Here is a 23,001-nt window from a genome sequence, read left to right as displayed (position 1 = left end):
TAAACTTAAGGTATATATTGAAGTTTAAATAAGAGTTGAATGGATTTAATCAAAAGATATAAAGGTGTCATACTCCAATTAGTAACTACAGGAGAAAATTTGTTTAATGAGAAAAGATAATATGAAATTGAAACAGAACAGACAAAAGTATAAATATAATGATTTGAATTGAGATGAGATAATCAAAATAAAATTGAGAAAATTAAAAGGGGAAAACCTATATAGAAAATGTAAAATAGTATAAGATATGGAATAGAATACAAAAAGGAGCATGAAATTGAGTTTTGTGTCTGTATAAAGAAATTCAACCTGGGACCATGCTATTTTCAAAAAAGATGTTTTACTTGTATTTTGTGTGTGAAAACCCAAATAAAACTTTATTGAAAAAAATAAATAAATAACTTCACCATACCATAAAGAACCATGCCACCTAAACCTAATGTTGTGTGCTTCTAGTTCTCTTATTCTCTTATTTCTCAATAGCACCCACAAACTAGACAGCAGATTGCAAAATATAATTTAAAGTCAGGTAGTCCTTATCCTCCTCTTTCCTTTGCAATCGTGAAATTTTATATTTAACCCTAGGTTCATATAGAACTTTAAATATCCAGCACCTTTTTACCCAGAAAAAAACTGAAAGCAGGGTTGCTCGTGTGGTAGAGTTATTAGTATAGGCTCCCAAATTGTGTACCAGCTCTGTTTGAGGCAATATAGAGTCAAATTAATGCATCACTAGACCCTATGGGTCCCCAAACCCAAAGCTACTGTCTTGCTAGGATTGAGTTGAATCCAGTTTCTCCCGATCCAGAAGCTGTAAGTTCTCCGACACTGGAAGTTCCAGAAGTTGTAAATGCTCCACCACTGGATGTTTTAAAGAAGAGATTGGATAACCATTTGTCTGAAATGGTATAGGGCACCTTTTAGAGACCGAGTGCCCAAACTGCAACCCAAAACCCACATACTACGCAATCTAAAACCATCTCTATCTATTGGACCGGATGGAATATGTGCCTACTTCTTAAAAAAGCCATCCACTGCCATAGCCAAACCTCTAAGCATAATCTTTGAAAAATCTTTCAGGACCAGCTCCTTGCCTAACCTATGGTCACAAGCCACAGTCATCCCCATCTTCAAAAAGGGAGACCCAAGCCTAGTTGAAAATTACAGACCAATATCCTTATGCTGCGTCACCTGTAAAGTCATGGAATCAATTATTAACCAATCCATCATCCTCCACTTAGAGACAAACAACCTACTCTCCAATAAACAATTTGGTTTCAGAAAAAAACTATCCTGTAATCTGCAACTCTTACACTGCAAAAACATATGGACGACACAACTCGACCAGGGCAAAGCAATAGACGCAATCTACATAGACTTCTGTAAAGCCTTTGATTCAGTGGTACACGATAAACTACTCCTAAAAATAAAATCCTATGGTATCTCTGGACAACTGAATAACTGGATAGAAGCATTCCTGTCAAACAGACAACAAATGGTCAAAATCGGGAGCGTCCTATCAAATTCTGTACCTGTCAATAGTGGTGTCCCCCAAGGCAGTGTTCTAGGACCAACTCTCTTCATACTCTACATAAATGACCTCTGTGATCATATTAAGAGCAATTGCGTTCTTTTCGCTGATGATGTAAAGCTGTTCAATACCACAGACAATACTGCTACCCTACAAAAAGATCTTGACTATGTATCAGAATGGTCAAACAAATGGCAACTTCAAATCTCAACAAATAAATGCTCTGTCTTACATATTGGCAAAAAAAATCAGAAAATAAAATACAAGCTGAATAGTCAAGATCTTGTTGATGACCCAAGCTCTGTAAAGGACCTTGGAATACTCATCTCTAATGATCTAAGTGCTAGAGCCCACTGCAACTACATAGCCAAAAAGGCATTAAGAGTTGTTAACCTAATCCTACGTAGCTTTTTCTCTGGTAATATCACACTACTAACCAGAGCATACAAAACATTTGCTAGACCAATACTCGAATACAGTTCATCAGTCTGGAACCCACATTACGTATCTGATATTAGCACAATTGAGAAAGTCCAGAAATATTTCACAAGAAGAGTTCTCCACTCCTCTACTCGTTGTAGAATACCTTATGCCACCAGACTTGAAATTCTAGAACTAGAAAACCTTGAATTACGCCGTCTTCGGTCTGATTTAAGCATGGTATATAAAATCATACATTGCAATGTCCTACCTGTCAATGAATACTTCAGCTTCAACCATAACAACACAAGAGCACACAATAGATACAAACTCAAAGTTAACCGCACCAAACTTGATTGCAGGAAATACGACTTCAGCAATAGAGTGGTCAATGTCTGGAATACTCTACCCGACTCTGTAGTTTCTTCCCCAAACCCCAAAAACTTTAACCTTAGACTGTCTACTATTGACCTCACCCCTTTCCTAAGAGGTCTGTAGGGGGCGTGCATAAGCGCACCAACGTGCCTACCGTCCCTGTCCTATTGTTTCTCTTATTCTTCTTTTATTTTTCTTATATGTACCCATTTCATGTATTCACAACTATGTATACACTTATACTTATTATCTTGTAAACAATTGGCAAATCAAATAAATAAATAAATAAATAAAATAAAATAAATAAATATGTATTGCAAAGTGCCAACACGGCAATTTAACCTGAATACTGAGTTTTTACTACCTTACATAATGATAAACAAGGCAGAGTCCAGCTAATTGTTCTACAAAAACATGATAAATGCACTTTTATGCCCCTTCGTCTTTTTTTCTGCTTTTGAAATATTACATTTAGCAACAATAACAAAGAAAAACCTTTGTAATATCATTTCTTGGGTTTTTCTATTCATTTTCTTATCCTAATTTTCCCTGTATATTTTTGCTTCTTGTTAAAACAGTTTTAATTTCTATTATTGAAAGAGACAGCACCTTCCTAATATCTAAATACCCATCAATTATTTATCTGGAATAAAACTGTATCACCATAAAATGTCCTGTCCAGGACAGAAGAAGAAGAAGTCTGACCCTAGATACTTTAGTTACAAGCCAAAAAAATCCAATTACCTTTGGACAGGAAATTTGAATCCACTGTATGGGGACCAGATAGCTTTTTTTGTTCTGATTCTTTGTCTGATGAGTGGTTCCAATAAAGAAATATATTTATTTCCTCCGCCCCAATAAGTACTTTGCAAATACTATGATTATCTAGGGCTGAAAAAGTATAACATGGATAGTTACCAATTTATACTCCGCTTCTCTGTTCTACGCTCCTCCGCCGTGGCTGCTGCTTGTTAAGTGGGGCTGGCCTTGGTTATAGCGGGCAGCTTCGTTGTTCTATTTTCCACCATGATCCATGAAGGAAAGAAAGGCTGAGGAAAGGCCGTGTACGGCTGGGCTTGGCAGCAGGAGGAGGCATGGCCCGACGGGGCTGTTCGGCACTGACAGAGCCACTAACCGACTCTATCAAAGCTGAGCCCAATGTAGGGGAGACTATGGGGTTAGTTTGGTCAGGCAAATTATCCCCCTCCCCCACTATCAAAGTAGATCCTAGGTGCTGTGCTGCAATGTAGAAACAGGAAATGGAGAGGCCAGCGTGAGGGAAGGAGGAGCAGGGAGAAGAGAGGGCCACTCTGTTGCCCATTTTGCCATTGCAGCGCCATGTCACGGAGCTTTCCCCACACACCACCACTCAGGCCCTTGCTTCCCCCGAGCATTTCTTTGCTTACCTGATTTCCAGGTCCATCGTGTTTCTCTGTTGCATTTCTCGCCATCGTGTGCAGGGAAACAAAAGGTTGGAGTGAAAAAAAAGTTCACTCAATCAATTCCAACTTTGCAAGATCTTTTTCTTTTGTGAGAAGTTGGAATTGATTGAGTGAAGGGTTTTTTTTTAGTCCCACCAACTTTTGTTTCTCTGCAAACAACGGCAAGAAACGCGATGGAGCTGGGCTGGGGCGATGGCGCGCGTACCCACAAAGAGGGCTCTGAGTGACATTCTGGCACGTGTGTCATAGGTTCGCCACCACTGGTATAGGGTTTTCTGCCTAAGCAGGAGGTTGGACTATTATAGCTATTCTATCCAGTTCCTCACAGCCTACAGGCATTGGGTCAGCACACTACCTGCCCAGCCAATGATGGAGCTGTATAACTGGATATCTGCAAACTTATGATGCTGCGTCTCATGCCATCAGATAACCTTACCCAGTGATTTCATGTAGATGTTAAAAAAGAGCGGCACAAATTGTAAATCACACTGATTATAGGGACCTAGGACTGGTCCTCTACCCCATCCCACCAACATTGACTTGTGTAGCCATGGTGAAAGGAGGGGAACTACTGCAAAATAGTGATGCCCACTTCCAATCCCTGCAGTCAGTCCAGAAGATAGATGGTATGGAAAGGCACCAAGATCCAGGAGGCCAAAAGAGATTCACTATCTCCATCTCAAGTCCTTCAAGGGTTACCCAAAAGCATGCTTTTTCTGTGCTGCTATACCCTGACCTGAACCCAGAATGAAAAGGATCCAAATAATCATCCTTTTGAATTCCACTTGAATTGTGTGAAAATTATCTAGCATTTTCAGTACAGAGTGATTTTGCTGGGAAAAAAATATTGTGCACCTGTGGGATTCTCAGTCCTACTTGCTGTCAATGGCTTTTTTTCTTGTTTCTTGATGAGCATTGTCTTTAATGCCCTACTTGCAAATGGCCTTAAAATTCTTCATTGAAACTTCAGCAATAACAATTTAGTGGATATGTAAACATATTTGCAGAATTTATTTGTTAACTTTTTGCTCCCTTTGCTGCCCTTTTTGATAAGTATAGCTTACATAAGTAGAGGGCCTAATCAAAAATGGATGCATGCTTTTTTTCCTGTTTCAGAAGAAAAATCTAGATCCCTTGATTCTTCAGTATGTCTGTAGCTGAAGGATCTAAGTAATTGACGTCTTCAGATTTGAAGCCCTTTCTTGTTATCATAATTGTCTGTCTGTTGAAGTGGACCTGAATTTCCAACCATCTGTCATGTGGGAGAAGCTGGAGACACAGAGCCTCATTTGTATCGGATTTGGTTTTTGTTTTTTCATCTAGACCAAGGGTGTCTACCTCGATTTCATTGAGTGCCGGCTATGGTTGTGTTTGACCTCAGAGGGCCAGGGTGGGCATGGTCAACTTGATGTCACTCGTGTTGGGGGTGCCTGTGGAGGCCCAAGCACTCTGCCAGCAAAAACGGGCTCTCAAGCTCAGATGTCAACTCATAAAATATTTCTCTGGTCTTTTGGAGCTGTCAGCAGAAAGGGAGGGGAGAGCAGAGCAGTGCAAAACCGAAACTACATTCCATTCATGTTTTCATAGATAGTTTGTAGGCGACCAAAGTTTCTGCCACACAAAATTCTAACTGGAGAGTATGATTGATGACTCTTGGCTATGGATGTGTCCCATTGGAGAACATGAATTATGATACACCCAGGGGGTGGGGGAAAACCAGGGTCAAGGGTGATAATGAATGATTTGTCTCAGAGTCGGCTACACCCAGGCAGCGCTGGCATCTATACTACTAATAAATCCTCTTTAAGCTTTGAAAATCCGGCTAGAGACTCATGATTTAAATGGGGGTAACTACCAGAGCCCTGACATCCAGTTTGGCTGTGATGGCCTCCTGCAACCCTCTGCCAGTGAAAACAGAGCTCAGGAGGACTGCCTACAACCCTTGCATGCTCTGTTTTTGGCTGCGATGTCCTCCTGCCACCCTCTGCCAGTTAATATGTAGCTTAGGAGGGTCGTGGGCAGCCCTCCCACGCTCCATTTTCATTGGCAGAGGCACTGCGGGCCAGTCCTTCAATATTTCCAGGGCAGCCGTGCGGGCCAGATCTAAGTACCCTGTGGGCCGGATCTGGCCCCCAGGCCTTTAGTTTGATCTAGACCTCTTCTTGTTACTTTGTAACTTCATTGAATGCCTCATTAATAAATGAGTGTTTCATTAAAAAGTGGAAATAAATAGATGCAACAAACAAATAATCCATGAAAATTTGGAAAGTAAAATATCTGGGTGAAATGTACAGAGTTGGGGAGGAATTAGATGAACATATAAGTCATTCTCAAAAAGCTTCCTCTAAAAAGCAGATCATATAACTTTTACGGAACTGTCCTATATTTAACGCTCTTGAGATGAAGCAGTTAGACGTTTGCTGGAATTCATTGCACAATATGCCTGCTCCCCTCAGCTGAACAGAGGTAGTGGATCACATCTTCAGTCTGCCATATTAGAGAAAGATAGATTAGAAAACATCGAGTGAGTTGATTGTCTTGATGGGAGATCCAAATCCAGAAGACCTCAAAACTATTTTCTTGAAGGAAAAGCAGAATATAAATGTAAAATGCTTTCCAATAACAAATGCATATTTATCAAGTCATGTATACTTCCTATGTCTTTAATTGTGATGCAGATGAACGTTGATAAATACATTCCCTTCAGGCAGTTTACGGTTATATGGAAAAGAGTTTGCAGTATTTCTGGAAAGGATTTTCATTCATGTTTTTTAAAAAAATCTACTATGAGCTAGCTAATATACAGACAGTATTGCCATCTACTGGACATAGAGTAATAACAGAGTAGTATAATGGTTTCCCATAATCACAGCTGAAGGAAAGTATTTGGAAACTAAAATATAGGATTTCAATTAGTTATTAGTTCCACAGTGGTGTAACTATGAACATTCTAATACATTAGAATAACTTTACTATAGAAGCATTGGTTGAATATTACTTCCAAGAAGACAATTGGGATGTGATAAAGCTAATATATAATATATAAAGCTATATAATATAGTTTTAATATTAAAAAATAAAAGGGAAACCTAACATTTTAGAACACCAATGGCAAGGATTTTAAAAGACCAGTTTCAGTTTAGTAGCTTAAGAAGAAACCGTACTTAATGAGAAATAAAACAGATGACTATTTTTACAGCCTGCTCAATTGAAAGCAAAGTCCATTCATGTGTAAGGGCCTACTTTCATCTGAAGGAGACTTTGTTAATATACAATCTTAAATTGTATCCTTCCCATTTACAATTATCACGAGTTTTGGAGCCAGGAGAATTATTCTAACGAGTCTGAGCAATTTTACCATTTTGCACATTGAGCTTTCCAAGTAATTTTTGCAATTCCATCTCCTTGCAGTCAGGAAAACTCCACAGCAAAATCATGGAAAAAGGAATATTATAAGACAGGTAATTAAAATGAAACAACATACAGATAACAGATAACAGATAATCAGAGTTGGAAGGGACCTTGTAGGTCATCTAGTCCAACCCCCCACCCAAGCGGGAGACCCTACACCATTTCTGACAAATGGTAGTCCAATCTCTTCTTGAAGGTCTCAAGTGATGGCGCTCCCACAACTTCCGAGGGCAAGCTGTTCCATTGGTTGATTGTTCTCACTGTCAGAAAGTTTCTCCTGATTTCCAGGTTAAATCTCTCCTTGTTCAGTTTCCATCCATTATTTCTTGTCTGGCCTGCAGGCGCTTTAGAAAATAGCTTGACCCCTTCCCATACCATATGGTGTGCTGTATTGTGGAACACTACTATAATACTATATGTAATATGATAATAGGCTTCAATTGTATTTTACCCATTCATGTAGGATAGGTTTTAGCTGTAGTTGTGATCAACATCAAACAGTATCTCATAGGGCAGGTCTGAAAAGTAGATGAGACAGAAGAACAAAAAGAAACCTTTGGATCAATGAAGCAGCCACACAATTACACTGAGATTCAAGACAGGGATTCCAACAATATAGTGGATCCTAATGTATAGGAAGGTTATCAACCCTTGAAGTAATCCAGAAGAAGCATGAATACTAACTCTGTCTTTGTTGTAAGGTTACATTAGCAGAATCTTCCAAATCTGAAAGCATTCCTTCCTTCTTTTACTTTCCAGAAAATTAGGCAGGGTCTCCTCTGAGATGCTTCCCACCTGACTTTTGCTTCTAGGGGCTGAGGTATCTTCTGCATTATGGCTGACTAGGCTATGACTTTTCCTCCTGTCTCCCAAGGCGACTCCCAAATACTATTATTACAAAGCTGGAGAGTAAAGACCTAAGACTGCCTCATTGTCTCTTCCTAGGCTCACTTGCAAGGCATTTTCTCTTGCCCTCCTTCATCCCTTCTGATTTCTACCATTCCCCTCCCTCCCCCCTTCCCCGTTTATTTGTGAATGCTTTTCCCACTGGAAGAGCATCAGATTCAAGCTGAAAGCCTGGCTGTTTCTTCTTCATTCTTGAGATGCTTGGAAGTTTCCAGAGGTATCTCTTGACTACCGATTTAATTTATATCTCTACTATAAATATGTAGAGTCTCCCCTACATTTGAATTTTACCAACAATTCCAGGAAGTAGACTAAGCAAAGTGATCACCAATGGTCCCAAATAGCAGAGAGCTTCATGTTGGCTTTGTGACCAGCTAGGATGCAAAATCAGATGAGCTATTTCTACTTTATTGAAAAACTACATTGACAGAATCGCACCAATATGAAAATAAAACTCTTCCTTAACACCTTTATAGCTTGAGGAACTTAGGAGGTTCTCTTCTGAGCCTCTTGCTCCACCTACTACTCGGCTATAGACTATGCTGTCTTTTAGAATTCTTTATTGGCCAAATGTGATTGGACACACAAGGAATTTGTCTTAGTGCATAAGCTCTCAGTATACATAAAAGAAAAGATACATTTTATTTGACAGAATCTCTTCACTCCGCCTTCCAGGGTTTTTCTTAGGTACTATTGCAGATCATGGTTTCACATGGTCTACTCTGATACCTCAGAGTTAGAAGCTGATAGACTGGATCCATCAAAACAGTCTCGGAAGCCAGCCAGTAATCTACTACTTGCGGCTAACTTGGCAGAGAAATAAGCAAGAATATATGAGGGCAGACTCAGTTGATGAAGAATCACATCCTGGCAGGGTACCAAGAAGGTTCAAAGAACAGAGTAAAGGTGATTTGTCCAGCAACTCAAAAAGCAAGCAGGATAATTCCCTTTTCTAAACCTCTTCTACAGTCTACTCCTACTTAGGAGCAGCTGTCAGAACCTTCAATTCATACCTACTGCTATTGCTTTTTAGATTCTTAGCTTTACCTTTGTGTAGGGGACATAGGGAATGGCCTTGAAGGATAGGAGAGGCAAAACTGCTACTAAGGCAAACAATCTAACTTGAAAAAACTTCTCACACAGGCCCCTCCCTAATTTGCATAAAGTGAGGGAGGGGGGAAATCTAGCTGTAGACTAGATTACCTAGTGCTACATCCCAGTTGTTTATTTCTATTTTATTTATTTATTTATTTGATTTGCCAATTGTTTACAAGATAATAAGTATAAGTGTATACATAGTTGTGAATACATGAAATGGGTACATATAAGAAAAATAAAAGAATAAGAGAAACAATAGGACAGGGACGGTAGGCACGATGGTGCGCTTATGCACGCCCCCTATTTCCCCTGTATTTCTCCTACTGAATGTGCATGACTGTGCAGCCAGGCAATCTGTTGACCCCTGTAGTTGCTGGAAGTGCTGTGGCATGTTTGCTGAGGACAAATAGGACTTGGAACCTTATTCTTCCCTACGAAAACCACATGGCCATGGCCATACCATAGCCATTTTATAAGATAACCCTATAGCCACCACCCCTCAGTTTGGTTAGATTAGTATGAGGCCACTTTTATAGATGGTACTGGGCTATGAGTCCTAATCCATCATTGAAATAGCAGCCAACATTATTTTTTTTAAGGTTCCAACATTTATATTTTAAAATAATTTCATTTTTATTTTTTAAAAAATTGTCCACATTACAGCGTATTGTGACATGAAAGGTAAAACCTTTTATTTAAGATTGTTACAGCTTGACCTCAGATTCCATCAGAGTGGCCCACAGGCTTCCACTTTTTCTGCTACAGTGAGCATTTCGTGACAGCTGTGAAGTGTTCAATGGACCTTGCTCTTCGGCAAACAAAACTGAATTGGTGGTGACACATTTATCCTTGGCGTAATATGCTTGACTCTTCCACATTTACAGAAGGAACAGTTTTGATCCATGAAAGCTGAAAAGTGTGATGTTGACCAAGATTTAAAAAACAAGCTGGAGTTTTGTACCTGTAAGCTAGAAACATGTTTTGCTAAGGTATCCATTCAAAAAGAAGAAATAACTTGTGGTCTTATTTTGAATGAAATCAGATAGACTTCGGGGAAATGTTCAGATTTCCCAATGTGTTTTTAAATGTTGGGAATAGGAACACCGAATATCACATCACTGCTGCTTACATCAGAAACCATAATTGAGTAAAGATTATTCAAGTGGCAACTAAAATCTCAAGAGAAAAAAAAACTGGATATCATTTTAAAAAGCTACCAGGATCAGTGGGTAGAATAATTTGTCGAAAATATTAAAAAACCTCCAAATATAGCAAAACATAAATTTAATTTTAAATAGATACTGAATTTTATTTTAGAATTCTAGAATAGAATTAATAGATTGATAGATTAATTTAGAATTAATCAAGGACAGTTAATCTTAAATATGTATTATCTTTGTAACATAAAAAAATTCCAAAGATGAACATTATCCTTAACTAGATTATTCAAAAGTAATTAATAAGTGATTTAGAGATCCCACTTCTGCCAGAAGGTTGCTTGTCGAGGTCACAAAAGAGGTCTGTTCCCATAAGACTCCCATAGGGATCTCAGAATGCCTTCTTCATTCTCCTAGTATTTGTTATGCAAAGTCAAAGAGTATGTAAGAGCCATTACAGAATCCTCGGAAATCAGAAAAAAGGAGAAAGAAACCTAAAGCAATTCTGCCTTAATTTTATTAAGAGAGCTCTGACATCAGCTTTGGCTAGCTTATAAGATTTTGTTATAATACCCTAATATGTAATGTATAATATAATACATTACAAAATTCCAAGTTCCTCTTGTCTGCAGACCTTGCCCTTTCTGGAATGTAAGACAGCATTAAGGAAATGGCAAACTTTCATGCCTTGAAACTTTTATTTTTAGTTGAATTGATTTTGATTTAGTGGCATTATTTTTTATTTTTTCTTGGTTTGAATTATCTTTATTTTTTCATTCTAACATTTGTGTTTAAATTGTAAGTTGCATTGAGTAAGGATGTTATCTAGCCAATTTGGTACTGTTTGTGAGACATTTTTTGTTCTGTACATGTCAATTAACATACTTAGCCTCGGGGTATTGGTTAAGGCGCGCGACGACCGGATTGGTCGAGCGAGCCGCACTGGGATTGGTCCGCTGCATTGAGTAAGGATGTTATCTAGCCAATTTGGTACTGTTTGTGAGACATTTTTCATTCTCTTCCCAAGTGGTGTAATGCATAGCCTTTCAGACAACTTGAACCATGTACCATCGGTATGACTTCTGTTTGTGGCAAGGGGATGCCTTGGAATGGAAGGCCAGTGCATCATGCAAATTAGAGAAATCACATTTCCATTAGGCAGGAAAAGAGCTTCTTGGAGTTAAGTATGAGATGGTGTGGGGAAAGAATAGGAACTGAAGCTGATCTTCTGTTCTTGAGGTGGAGGAAGAGAAGGACAGGAGGGGGTTCACTATTCTAATTAGAGGGTGTGTATGTGTGTATTTGCATGCATGCATGCTTAGTCAGTTCCATTGCAAATGGGACTTGTGGAAGAGAAGCTGAACTAGTTATTGCAGAGGACTGTTCTCTAATTTAGGTAATATCTTGTGACTTTAAATGTTACATCAGCAGAAAGATGGGATATACTTTCAATAATTAAATAACCTCTGATCCTAACATTCAATGATAAATTTTAAGACCAGTTTTCTCCTATCAAATGCAGCACTTTCCTACCATTCCCATCAACAATTGACTGACAGATTCACCTTAAAACAGCCTGGAGGTTTCTAAATATAAATATTTACCAATTATTCCAATTGGATATAAGGCATGGGCACGGGAAAGGTAATCTTACCTAAAAATCAGTTATCTGAATTCATCACTTTTTTTTTTAAAAAGGCAAGCTTCTTGGACATTCCAGCAAGAGTAGAAAAAAACAGACCAATGGGCAGGCTTGCTGTGTACATTCCAACTAATTGGGAAAGGCCTGGAAACATGATGCTCCTCCCCTGTTACGATGACCATAGATCTGTCACATGAGGGATTTATGGCGGTAGGAAGAGTGATCAGGATATAGCCCAACATAGACTTTGCCGGGCCCACAAAAGGGAACACATTCCTCATCACGGTGGATGCTTACTCCAACTGGCTGGAGGTAAGCAACATGAAGACCACCACAACAGATGCAGTAACCAAGGTCTTAAACAAACTCTTCGCAACCCACGGTCTCCCGGATGTCATCGTGTCAGACAACGGACCCCAGTTCACCTCCGCTGGAATTCCAAAGATTCCTAGCGGAACGAGGCATACGACACGCACTGACAGCGACGGCGCATCCGCGGCCAATGGTAGGAGCAGAACGGATGGTTCAATTTACAAAAAGAACCATCCAAAAGATCGAAACACGGGACATACAAGAAAAAAATAAATAAAATGCTCCTAATACAACATATCACCCCTAACACAACGACTAACAAAAGCCCGGCAGAATTACTAATGGGGAGAAAACTAAGGTCACCACTCGACAGACTACACCCCACATACAACCCGAAAAACCCCCGACTCATCTAGCAAGCACCGGGTTTTTGCACCAGGCGACGCAGTCTATGGCAAAAAACCTTACCGGAGACCCACTATGGGTACCGGCAACTATAACCCAACTGACAGGACCCTCACTCCTACCGCTACAGACAACCGACGGACAAACATGGAAACGCCACATCGATCAAATAAGATCAAGAACAAAAACACAACCGACACGCAACCAAACACAGACGACACCGATAACACAAACCAAGAGGGGAGGGAAGACACAGAGGATCAAATAGGAAATAACCAGCAATACTCACCAGTCAACAGCCAGCCCGAAGTCTCACCAGGAAGGAACAGCCAGGCCAGCTCAACCAGCCCGGAAAGACCAGGCAGGAGCGCGGCGAAAGTCGCAGCTCGACCAACCCGGGTAGACCAGGAGGGAGCTGCAACAAGAGGCCTCAGCGACACCTTCCAGGGGTTCCATCGACAGGGCCAAGAGAAACAGAAGTCCCGACCGAACCGGCCGGGAACCAAACAACAACTAAGCTGCGCAAGTCAAGTAGACAAGTACGGCAAGCCCCGCCTACCTACGGGACTACGTTACGTAGGACCGAACCAAGAGGGAGGGTGTTCTGTACAAGTCAATTAACATACTCGTAGCCCCGCCGTCGCGATTGGTTAAGGCGCCGCGACGACCGGATTGGTCGAGCGAGCCGCACTGATTGGTCCGCTGCGAATCCCCCGCGATTGGTGGAAACTAATCGCGGGAGATTCAGCGCGTGTCATTGGTCATGATCGCCCGCTGGCTCGAGAATAAAAAGCCGCATTTTTTCCTTCAAGCTCAAGCTGTATTCAGGAGCCAATAAAGAGCTGAAACCAAGTCACTGTCTCCGAGCTTCCTTTCTCGACGGTTTTTCATTCTCTTCCCAAGTGGTGTAATGCATAGCCTTTCAGACAACTTGAACCATGTACCATCGGTATGACTTCTGTTTGTGGCAAGGGGATGCCTTGGAATGGAAGGCCAGTGCATCATGCAAATTAGAGAAATCACATTTCCATTAGGCAGGAAAAGAGCTTCTTGGAGTTAAGTATGAGATGGTGTGGGGAAGAATAGGAACTGAAGCTGATCTTCTGTTCTTGAGGTGGAGGAAGAGAAGGACAGGAGGGGGTTCACTATTCTAATTAGAGGGTGTGTATGTGTGTATTTGCATGCATGCATGCTTAGTCAGTTCCATTGCAAATGGGACTTGTGGAAGAGAAGCTGAACTAGTTATTGCAGAGGACTGTTCTCTAATTTAGGTAATATCTTGTGACTTTAAATGTTACATCAGCAGAAAGATGGGATATACTTTCAATAATTAAATAACCTCTGATCCTAACATTCAATGATAAATTTTAAGACCAGTTTTCTCCTATCAAATGCAGCACTTTCCTACCATTCCCATCAACAATTGACTGACAGATTCACCTTAAAACAGCCTGGAGGTTTCTAAATATAAATATTTACCAATTATTCCAATTGGATATAAGGCATGGGCACGGGGAAAGGTAATCTTACCTAAAAATCAGTTATCTGAATTCATCACTTTTTTTTTTAAAAAAGCAAGCTTCTTGGACATTCCAGCAAGAGTAGAAAAAGGAGAAGGAGGGGGGGGTTTTTTTTAATTTTCAACTTTTTGGGAAGGGCGTGAAAAACCAGACCGGGGGGGGGGTTTTTTTTTAACTTTCAACTAATTGGGAAAGGCCTGGAAACATGATGCTCCTCCCCTGTTACGATGACCATAGATCTGTCACATGAGGGATTTATGGCGGTAGGAAGAGTGATCAGGATATAGCCCAACACCAGGTTATCTATAGCAGTGGTCCCCAACCTTTTTTATGCCGCGGCCCGGTACCGGCATCAGCTGGATGCCGCCATCTTGTTTTGATGAAAAAGTGCTTCCGGTGAGCTCACCGAAGCACTTTTTCATCAAAACAAGATGGCGGCGCTGCGCTTCCAGTGAGCTTTTCAGGGTAGAAATGGCTTTCTACCGGAAAAGCTCACTGAAGCGCTGAGCACCGCCATCTTGTTTTGATGAAAAGTGCTTCGGTGAGCTTTTCGGGTAGAAAGCTCACCGGAAGCACTTTTTCATCAAAACAAGATGGCGGCGCCAACAAACCAGCGACCCGGTAGGATTTGTTCCACGGACCGGTACCGGTCCACGGACCGGTGGTTGGGGACCCCTGATCTATAGTACCCCCCCGCCCCTTCTGTTGTTATTTCTGCCATCCCACATGATACGGCAAGATGGGCATGGTCCAAGTCCCTTCTATCAAACAACGTCATCTGCTGAGATCCTGGTAGCATGGCTTCTCTGTCATGGTGCCTGCCCTATGGAACTGCCCCCCTCTTTACCTCCTGTTACAAATCTTTGAGCTGGTACACCAATGGATTATAGCTTGACCTTTTCGAACAGAGTCCTGCATATATCCATACAAAAATCTGCTTTATTCTCAAATAGGTCTTTTACCAAAAGCAATCAAAAGGAAAGGCTTCCCATTCCACTTGGTCTTCTTGCATGACAGAGCTTGAGAATTGTTGCTTATTTTGCGTATCAGTACAATAAACTTTGCAACTGGGAAACATGCCATTTATATTTATAGGAAGTACACGAAGATTCTGGCAAAAATTCATCCCAGTCTGCAGAGTAAAAGCTTTATTTATTTTGAGAATAGGGTTGTTTAATTTTTGCCTTAACATAATGTCATATAAACTGAAGAGCTGTGCAGTATTGCATATAATTTAATGCTTCTAGCTGAACATTTTGTTAGCAAGCACAATGGAGCGTCAGACTTCTACTGAACTGAGCAGGATTTGACAGAGTTCAGTTCCCACACAAATTATTTTGAGAAACATTCAGGGGCAAGGAAAGGTAAATTAGAGATGATAGGAATCCTTTTGTTCTGCTCACTTCAGAATAGTTCGGTAAAAACTTTTTTTTTTACTTATGTCATCCATTAGATACTTTGGAGTCAATGTCAGAATTCAGATTGGAATTCAGTATAAATCAAATGTATAGCTGTTGCTCCATCTCATTGTGAATAAATACATGTCATTGGTGATATATCCTAGGCAGAGTCTTGTCTTGCTATGACATTTCCTTTGCTTGACCTTCCTCCCCATGTTTGCTTCTGCCTCAGGCATACTCTCAGTAGCTCATCTTTGGGGGCCCTCTCACTGATGCTTTGGGTTTTGTCCAGGACAGTGGCTTTAACACTCACCAAATCAGAGGTGGTATTCAACAGGTTCTAGCCAGTTCTGGAGAACCGGTAGTGGAAATTTTAAGTAGTTCGGAGAACCAGCAATTACCACCTCTGACTGGCCCCACCCCTATCTATTCTCTGCCTCCCAAGTCCCAGCTGATTGGCTGGGTCTTCTTTGGTTGCCCTGCACAGGAGAACTGAGCTGGAAAGCAGGTTAGTGGGGTGGGGAGGGAATGGAGATTTTACAGTATCCTTCCCCTGGAGTGGGGTGGGAATGGAGATTTTGCAATGTCCTTCCCATACCACATCCACCAAACCACACCCACAGAATCAGTAGTAAATTTTTTTGAATCCCACCAGTTAAGCTTCATTTTCTGCAGCCAGCCAGACTCCTGGGTTACAGAACTTAGTAGGGTAGGGAGAGAATGGGATTTTGCAGTAACCTTCCCCCAGGAGTGGGGAGGGAATGGAGATTTTATAATATCCTTCCCTGCCACACCCACCAAGCCATGCCCAAAGAACTGGTAGTACATTTTTTTGAATCCCACCACTGCACCAAACCCCACCTGCCCTCTTTCAAATAGGTCTATAGTCTCTCGTTATTGGACTCTGAACTCTGAACAGCTACAGCAAGAAGTTGAGGAGAAGAATAACATAATAGGCACTTTTTTCAGATACTGACTTTTCTAAGCTGTTGGCATAAACGTGGGTTATAAATGATTAACTTGGAACAAATGCTCACCAAAAGAAGAAGAAAAATATTTCACTATTTTAAAGTATTGAAATAAGATATAGTCTATTTGCAAGAAACACATATTGGGGGCGGAAATATATAAAGTATTTGATTTGCAAAAATGTAAGTAATTAATTTATTTCAGCAGGAATAAAAAAGAGAAATTGATATTTCATAAGAAATTAAACTCTATAATTAAATCATGACTTCCCTTTAATACATTTTTAAATCATATAATATTCTAATTTTCTAACTCAGCTTCAAATACTAATGTCTACAATGCATTCTTATGTACTTTTGCAGAATAATTTTTTTAAAAAATTATCTCACCCCTTATCTCTGAAAAAAATTCATTTTTTTGCATCTTGTTTAAAGCCTTTATGACTTCTCTTTCCTTTTCCCCTTTCTTTCTTCTCCATTCTAACTTTTTGACCCCCCCGTCTCTCCAATTTCACTCTCTTAGTCTTCCCTCTCTGTTGTATTTCTCTTTTCTGTTGCTTTCTGACATCATATCGCCTTTTCATCTCATTTTTCTTTTTCTTGGTTGCTTTTTTAAGTTCTAAGTTCATCTTTTCCTTGCCCCCCTTCCGCTTTTTTTCCTCCACTAAGTGTGTTTGTCCATTAAAGATGGCTTCTTCTCCTTCATCCCAGCCTTCCTGTCGTCGCATTTCTTGATAGGTAGAAATTGCCATTTCCAAAAAGCGAAAGATAGATCCAGAAGAGCCCTTATCCTCTTTTTTCAGTTTTTGAAATTCCATTTGTAGTCCTTCAAAAGATAATGCCATTTTTCTTTCTTTCTTTTTTAACGCAACCCTAATGTCTTTAGTCCCTTTTTAAAAAAAACAAAATTTCACAGAAATCTCAAAGTCACAAAGCAAACCAAATCAGAACAAACAGTTTCATTTAGCACTTTCTTCTTTCTATATTTTCACCTCCTGGGGTAGAATTCAAATACACACTTCCAAGATGATATTCTAGAAGTCTTAATGTCTTTTAATCCTGTTCTTATAGACTCAAAGCAATCTCCTTCAGTACAATCTTATAATAAGTCTTTATCTCTTCCCTTCCCCTTGTAAAAAATAAAAAAGAATTTTAAGTTTTTTTAAATCCAATGTCCAGAAATCCTTTATCCCTTGGCTTTAAATTTCAAATTGAGTTACCTTCTGTGCCCAAGTAGATTTTCCAGATCTCCGTCTGCTATTTCTATGGGGAGGGAGAGTGAAGAAAAAAAAAGTTTCCCCTTAACAGCTTTCACCGCAGCTTTCCGATCTTCTTTGGGAAACAATGTATCCTCAGGCAATTCAAGCAGTTCAGTTTCCAGGGTATTTAAAAGTTGTTATTGTCTCGGCTCAGCCAGCACTTTCACTTCTCCTGCTTCCACCAGCACAAATCTTACCCGGCTGCAGGCTTCTTTGTGACGGCCATCACTGACTGCCGCTCCACCACCTTGGGAAAAAGGGGGTTTTCCGGCTGGGGAGGGGGTCTGCGACACCCCCAAACCCCTGTCCGGATCCCCTCTCTCTTCGGCTGCCTCTACAGGGCAGCCATATCCCCCAGACCCATTTGGATCGGGGGCAGCTTGGCAGCAAGCGCAGCAGGAATCGCAGACAAGCAAATTCCTGCTGCCGCCGAAGCCACGCGAAACCGGAAGTCTTTATCTTTATTGTTTAAGAATTAATAATAGAATTTAATTTCCTATGAAACATTGTTTTTACTATATTATAAATTTAATATTTCTTTTTTATTTGTTTTTACCGTATTTGCCGGCGTATAAGACGACTGGGCGTATAAGACGACCCCCCAACATTTTCACTCAAAATATAGAGTTTGTTATATACTCGCCGTATAAGACTACCCCTCTTCCACACACCTTCCACTTTTGCACTTTTTTTTTTTTGACGCACTTTTCTGCTTTGGACAATTTTGAAATGAGCTAATCCAATTTTGAACCAAGAATATGCAAATAGCTATGGAGTTTAGAAATGAGTTTTAAAAATATTTTTCATTGCTTACCATTAAGCGTAAAATATGTTGTAAATAAAATGAGAACACAGGAAACGTTCTCTTCTCAATACAGCTGATCTCTCTCTCTCTCTCTCTCACACACACACACACTTACACACACACACACACACACACCAAAAACCCGGACACTGAAAAGGCTGCCAAGGAACAGTATATTCAATGCCTTCTCTTTAATCAAGAAACAAGGAATTCCTTAGAATCTTTTTTTTTCCCCAAGTGGCCCTCTTTAAAAAAAAAAAATGGAGGTAACACTTTCATTCAAAAAGTCTTCCAGTATCTGGAGTCGCTCAGACATATTGAAGTGAGGCAGGAGAGTAAGTGAAATTTGAAATGATCCAGCTACCGTTTTCTTCCCCTCCCGCCCGAAGGCCATTATCTCCACGAGGGGAGGCAAAGAACGAGGGGAGGCAAGGAAGCCAAACACGCTAAAAAGGATCTCTTTATTTTCCTACACAAGGTCACACCTACTTTTCCGCATTCAAAGGACAACCTCTCTCACCACCACCACACACACACACACACACCCCAATACCCGCAAACAATGTTCTGGGCATTAATCACCATTGCTACATTAACCTAGTAAATTTATACCCTGCCTCCCCAGTGTTGCTTTGACGGCAGGATTTCACACAGCGGGCGCTCGCTCGCTCTCTTCTCCGCTCTCCCACCGTTCGCACATGTTGGAAGCACCGTAAAACCTGATAACCCACCCGGGGCTCCCCATCCTTAACCTACAGCCGCCCGCATGCAAAACCTGCGTGCAAAAAGAAAAAAAGAAAAAGAAAAGTACGCCGCACGTGAGGATCTTCGAATCCTCTCCTCCCCACACCGCTAAGGAAGGAAGAGGGGAAAGGTTGCGCAGCGCGTGGCGAGTGACACCCGCCACACACACACACACACACACACACACACACACACTCCCCCCAGCCTCCTCCCGGCTGCAACTCAAGCTCAAGTGGGAGTCGGAGTCCTCCCGGCGTATAAGACGACCCCCCCACTTGGAGGCATGTTTTTCAGGGCAAAAAAGTCGTCTTATACGCCGGCAAATACGGTAGTTTTATTATTACTTATCAAACTCAATATTATTTGTTTGTTTTATTATTTTGAAATGTAATACTTTGAATGTACGGAGCAGAATCAGCACGGAAAATATGTATCATTTTAAGTATTATTTAGGGGGAAGATAAAAAGTTATCATACTTCAATCTGGGTTTACAGGAGAAATATTGTATTAGATAGAAAGGATAAGTAGGTGATTGAAAGAAAACGGACCAAAGATGCAAATATAATTATTTAATTGAGATGGAATAAATAAAATAGAATTAAAAGAATGAGTAGGAGAGAGAAAATATATGGAAAATAGAGAATGTTAATTAAGATATGAGATAGTATATTAAGTGAGTATAAATTTTGATTGATGTCTGTATAAAAAGAGTTAACTCGGGGTAAGCCGCCTTCCAAAAAGAAGTTTTATGTATTTATGTTTTGTGTAATGTTTGTTTAAGTCTGACAGGATGTGGAAGAATACTAATGAAAATATATTCAATGAGTATACATTTTTAAGGCAGAAGAAATATGATTAAATAGAAGGAAAGGGAGAAATAAAGAAAAGTTTTGAAAAGATATGATTAGATAAGAAAATATATATATAGAAGTGTGATAATTTGGAATTATCTTCTTTTTAAATAAGATGGTTTATTTGTTTCTTCTAGAAAAGATATTTTATGTTACTACATCCTATGTTTTATTTGTGTGTTTAAAAAAAAAATTAATAAAGTTTGTTTAAAAAAAAAAGAGAGAAATTGGGTTGTTTTGCATAGAAACACCCAATTATATTCAGAACTAATACTGAATGATGATTATAGTAAATATGTGGGAGTGGAAGCTACTTTGCATGGGGCCTAGTATAATTATTTGATATGACATCCTGTCACAAATTAGGCTGTCATGCAAAATATGGTATGTAATTAGATGCTGCAGTGGAATTACTGAAATGTACAAATGAGTATAGAGATCAAAGGTTCCTTTAAAAACAGCAAAAGTTTAAAAGATGATCCAAAATATAAATTTCACATTTCTAGGTTCCTTAATGATGTGATGAATGAAACAATTGTGCAATTAAAGGAGTTTAGGAGCAGATATGGAATTATATTTGATATCAATTCATTAACAAACATGAGTGGTGGAAGTATTGAAAAATAATGCAAAATTGTGTCTTCACACCATAAGACAGAATTGATTCTGTCAGACTGATGACTTTAATACAGTTTCTTTAATATATATATATAGCTTCAGAATATCTTCAATATATGTCTGTCTGTCATCTATCATCTATCTGTCTGTCTGTCTAGTAGTTTGCATTCTTCTCATTGTACAGTAACAATTGTGTCTGATGGAGGTCATTTTCAAAATTGAAAATGTAATTTGTGCTAAATAGCTGACTACATAATGATCCCAAGTGAAAACACAGCTGGAAAAAAATAGATTAGATTTTATTGAGGATTTCTCATATAAAAAGGAAAAGTTTCATTTCAGTAAACTATAGTCATAGTGTTCGCTTACGAAATCAAATAAATCCAGACATTTTTCATCCTTCACTATAACTACACTTTCTATGGTCTAAACTCCTGGGATTTTGTCTTCAGGAAACCCACTCTGGACTTCATTGCATAGGAAATAAGTATCTGCAATGGAACTGAAAATTCTGCACATCTTCAGTTTACTTACAAGATATGACTAAAATAATAGAAGAAATCCAGAAAGGGTAACTAAATAAGGGCTGTTTTAAAAGTCCTTCTCCACTTGATGTCACTACAATCCAGCATTCAATTGCAAGACAACCAGCATCATGGGAAGAAATAAAGTTTGATGAAGGATAACTTGAAAAAGACATAATGTCCTAGTTGAAACCACAAAACCTCTCAAACCAAACTTTTTGCAGTTAAATGGTGGTAGAACTGTTACTCTGACTAAATTAAATTTTGTGCACAGTGAGCTATCTTAATATATATATATATATATATATATATATATATATATATATATATATATATATATATATATCTTAAGTTTTCTAAGTTTTGGTACTTACATGTATGGTATTCAGCTTTGTTCGGGTATTTTCCCACATCATTATAATTGTGCTTTTAAAGTTGTAGCAACGTTTCGGCAGAATCTCATCTGCCATCATCAGGCTTCTGTATTGTGTTCGTCTGTATATATATTTATAGATTACATTACAGAATAACAGAGTTGAAAGAGACATTGGAGGTCCTCTAGTCCAACCTCCTGCTGAACTAGTAAATCCTCTACCATTCCAGACAAATGGCTGTCCAGTCTCTTCTTAAAGGACTCCAATGATGGAGCATTCAGAGCTTCTGGAGACGAGTCATTCCACTGATTAATTGTTCTAATTGTCAGGAAAGTTCTCTTTAGTTCTAGGTTGCTACTCTCCTTGATTAATTTCCATCCATTGTTTCTTGTCTTGCCCTCAGGTGCTTTGGAGAATAACTTGAGTCTCTCTTCTTTGTGGCTGTGATGACCCAGGGTGGGATACAAAACAAACACAGTCACAGAAAATAGGTGAAGCCCCTTTTATTCCTTCATTTTGCTTCCAAGCTCCGAATATCTTTGACGGAAGACAAAAAAATTCCCGCACAGTTACATGAAGAAGGAAGAAAACAACACAAACCAGGCAAGATCAGGGCTGGAGGATGTCCACAGATAACACATACTTGTAAGGACGCCAAACTCAGAGAGGAACTATAAACTAGAGATATTTACACGCTTTGTTTCCAGCATTTGCCAGTACGCAGGTCCATACTCTTATTCAGTTGTCACAGCTGCAGCCCATGAAAAGGATCAAGGCTCTCTCCTCCCAAGTAGACCACATCTCTCCCTTATCCTCTCCTCCCTGAGTGCCTTAGGATGGAGAGGAGATGGGCCTGGGTCCTCCTCTGACTGCTCAGCTGGTCTCTGCCCTTCCCTAGCCTCCTCCAGAACCTCCGGAGCCACACTTCCACACTCTGTCGGCTGTTCCTCCTCTCCCTCAGAGTCAGTCTCCACCAGGGGCACGACAGTGGCAACCTGTGAGATATCAGAACACTGCCATCACCCCTAGTCCTTCTTTTCACTAAACTAGACATACCCAGTTCCAGCAACCGTTCTTTATATGTTTTAGCCTCCAGCCCCCTAATCATCTTTGTTGCTCTTCTCTGCATTCTTTCTAGAGTCTCAACAACTTTTTTATATTGTGGCAACCAAAACTGGATGCAGTATTCCAAGTGTGGTCTTACCAAGGCATTATAAAGTAGCATTAACACTTCACGT

The 23,001-nt window shown here is 39.8% G+C and overlaps 2 long non-coding RNA genes across 2 annotated transcripts in view; both read left to right on the top strand.

Annotated features, from left to right (window-relative positions):
• Positions 1-23,001, top strand: part of LOC113412465 (uncharacterized) — a 76,934-nt gene that overhangs the window by 23,138 nt on the left and 30,795 nt on the right. Inside the window, exon 2 of the long non-coding RNA XR_015746627.1 lies at positions 22,167-22,408. This is a non-coding gene — a long non-coding RNA (uncharacterized LOC113412465). The remainder of the gene's footprint in view (positions 1-22,166; positions 22,409-23,001) is intronic.
• Positions 17,252-17,839, top strand: LOC148133271 (uncharacterized). The gene is made up of 2 exons (XR_015746626.1): positions 17,252-17,543; positions 17,736-17,839. It is a non-coding gene; the product is annotated as an uncharacterized LOC148133271 (long non-coding RNA).

The sequence above is a fragment of the Notechis scutatus genome, chromosome 1 (genome assembly GCF_049901735.1).
Source record: "Notechis scutatus isolate UNSWTSFEM ecotype Mainland chromosome 1, rNotScu1.2, whole genome shotgun sequence".
Lineage (NCBI taxonomy): Eukaryota > Metazoa > Chordata > Lepidosauria > Squamata > Elapidae > Notechis > Notechis scutatus.
Note: the sequence above shows the minus strand (reverse complement) of the source record. Positions and strands in the feature narration are given on the sequence as shown.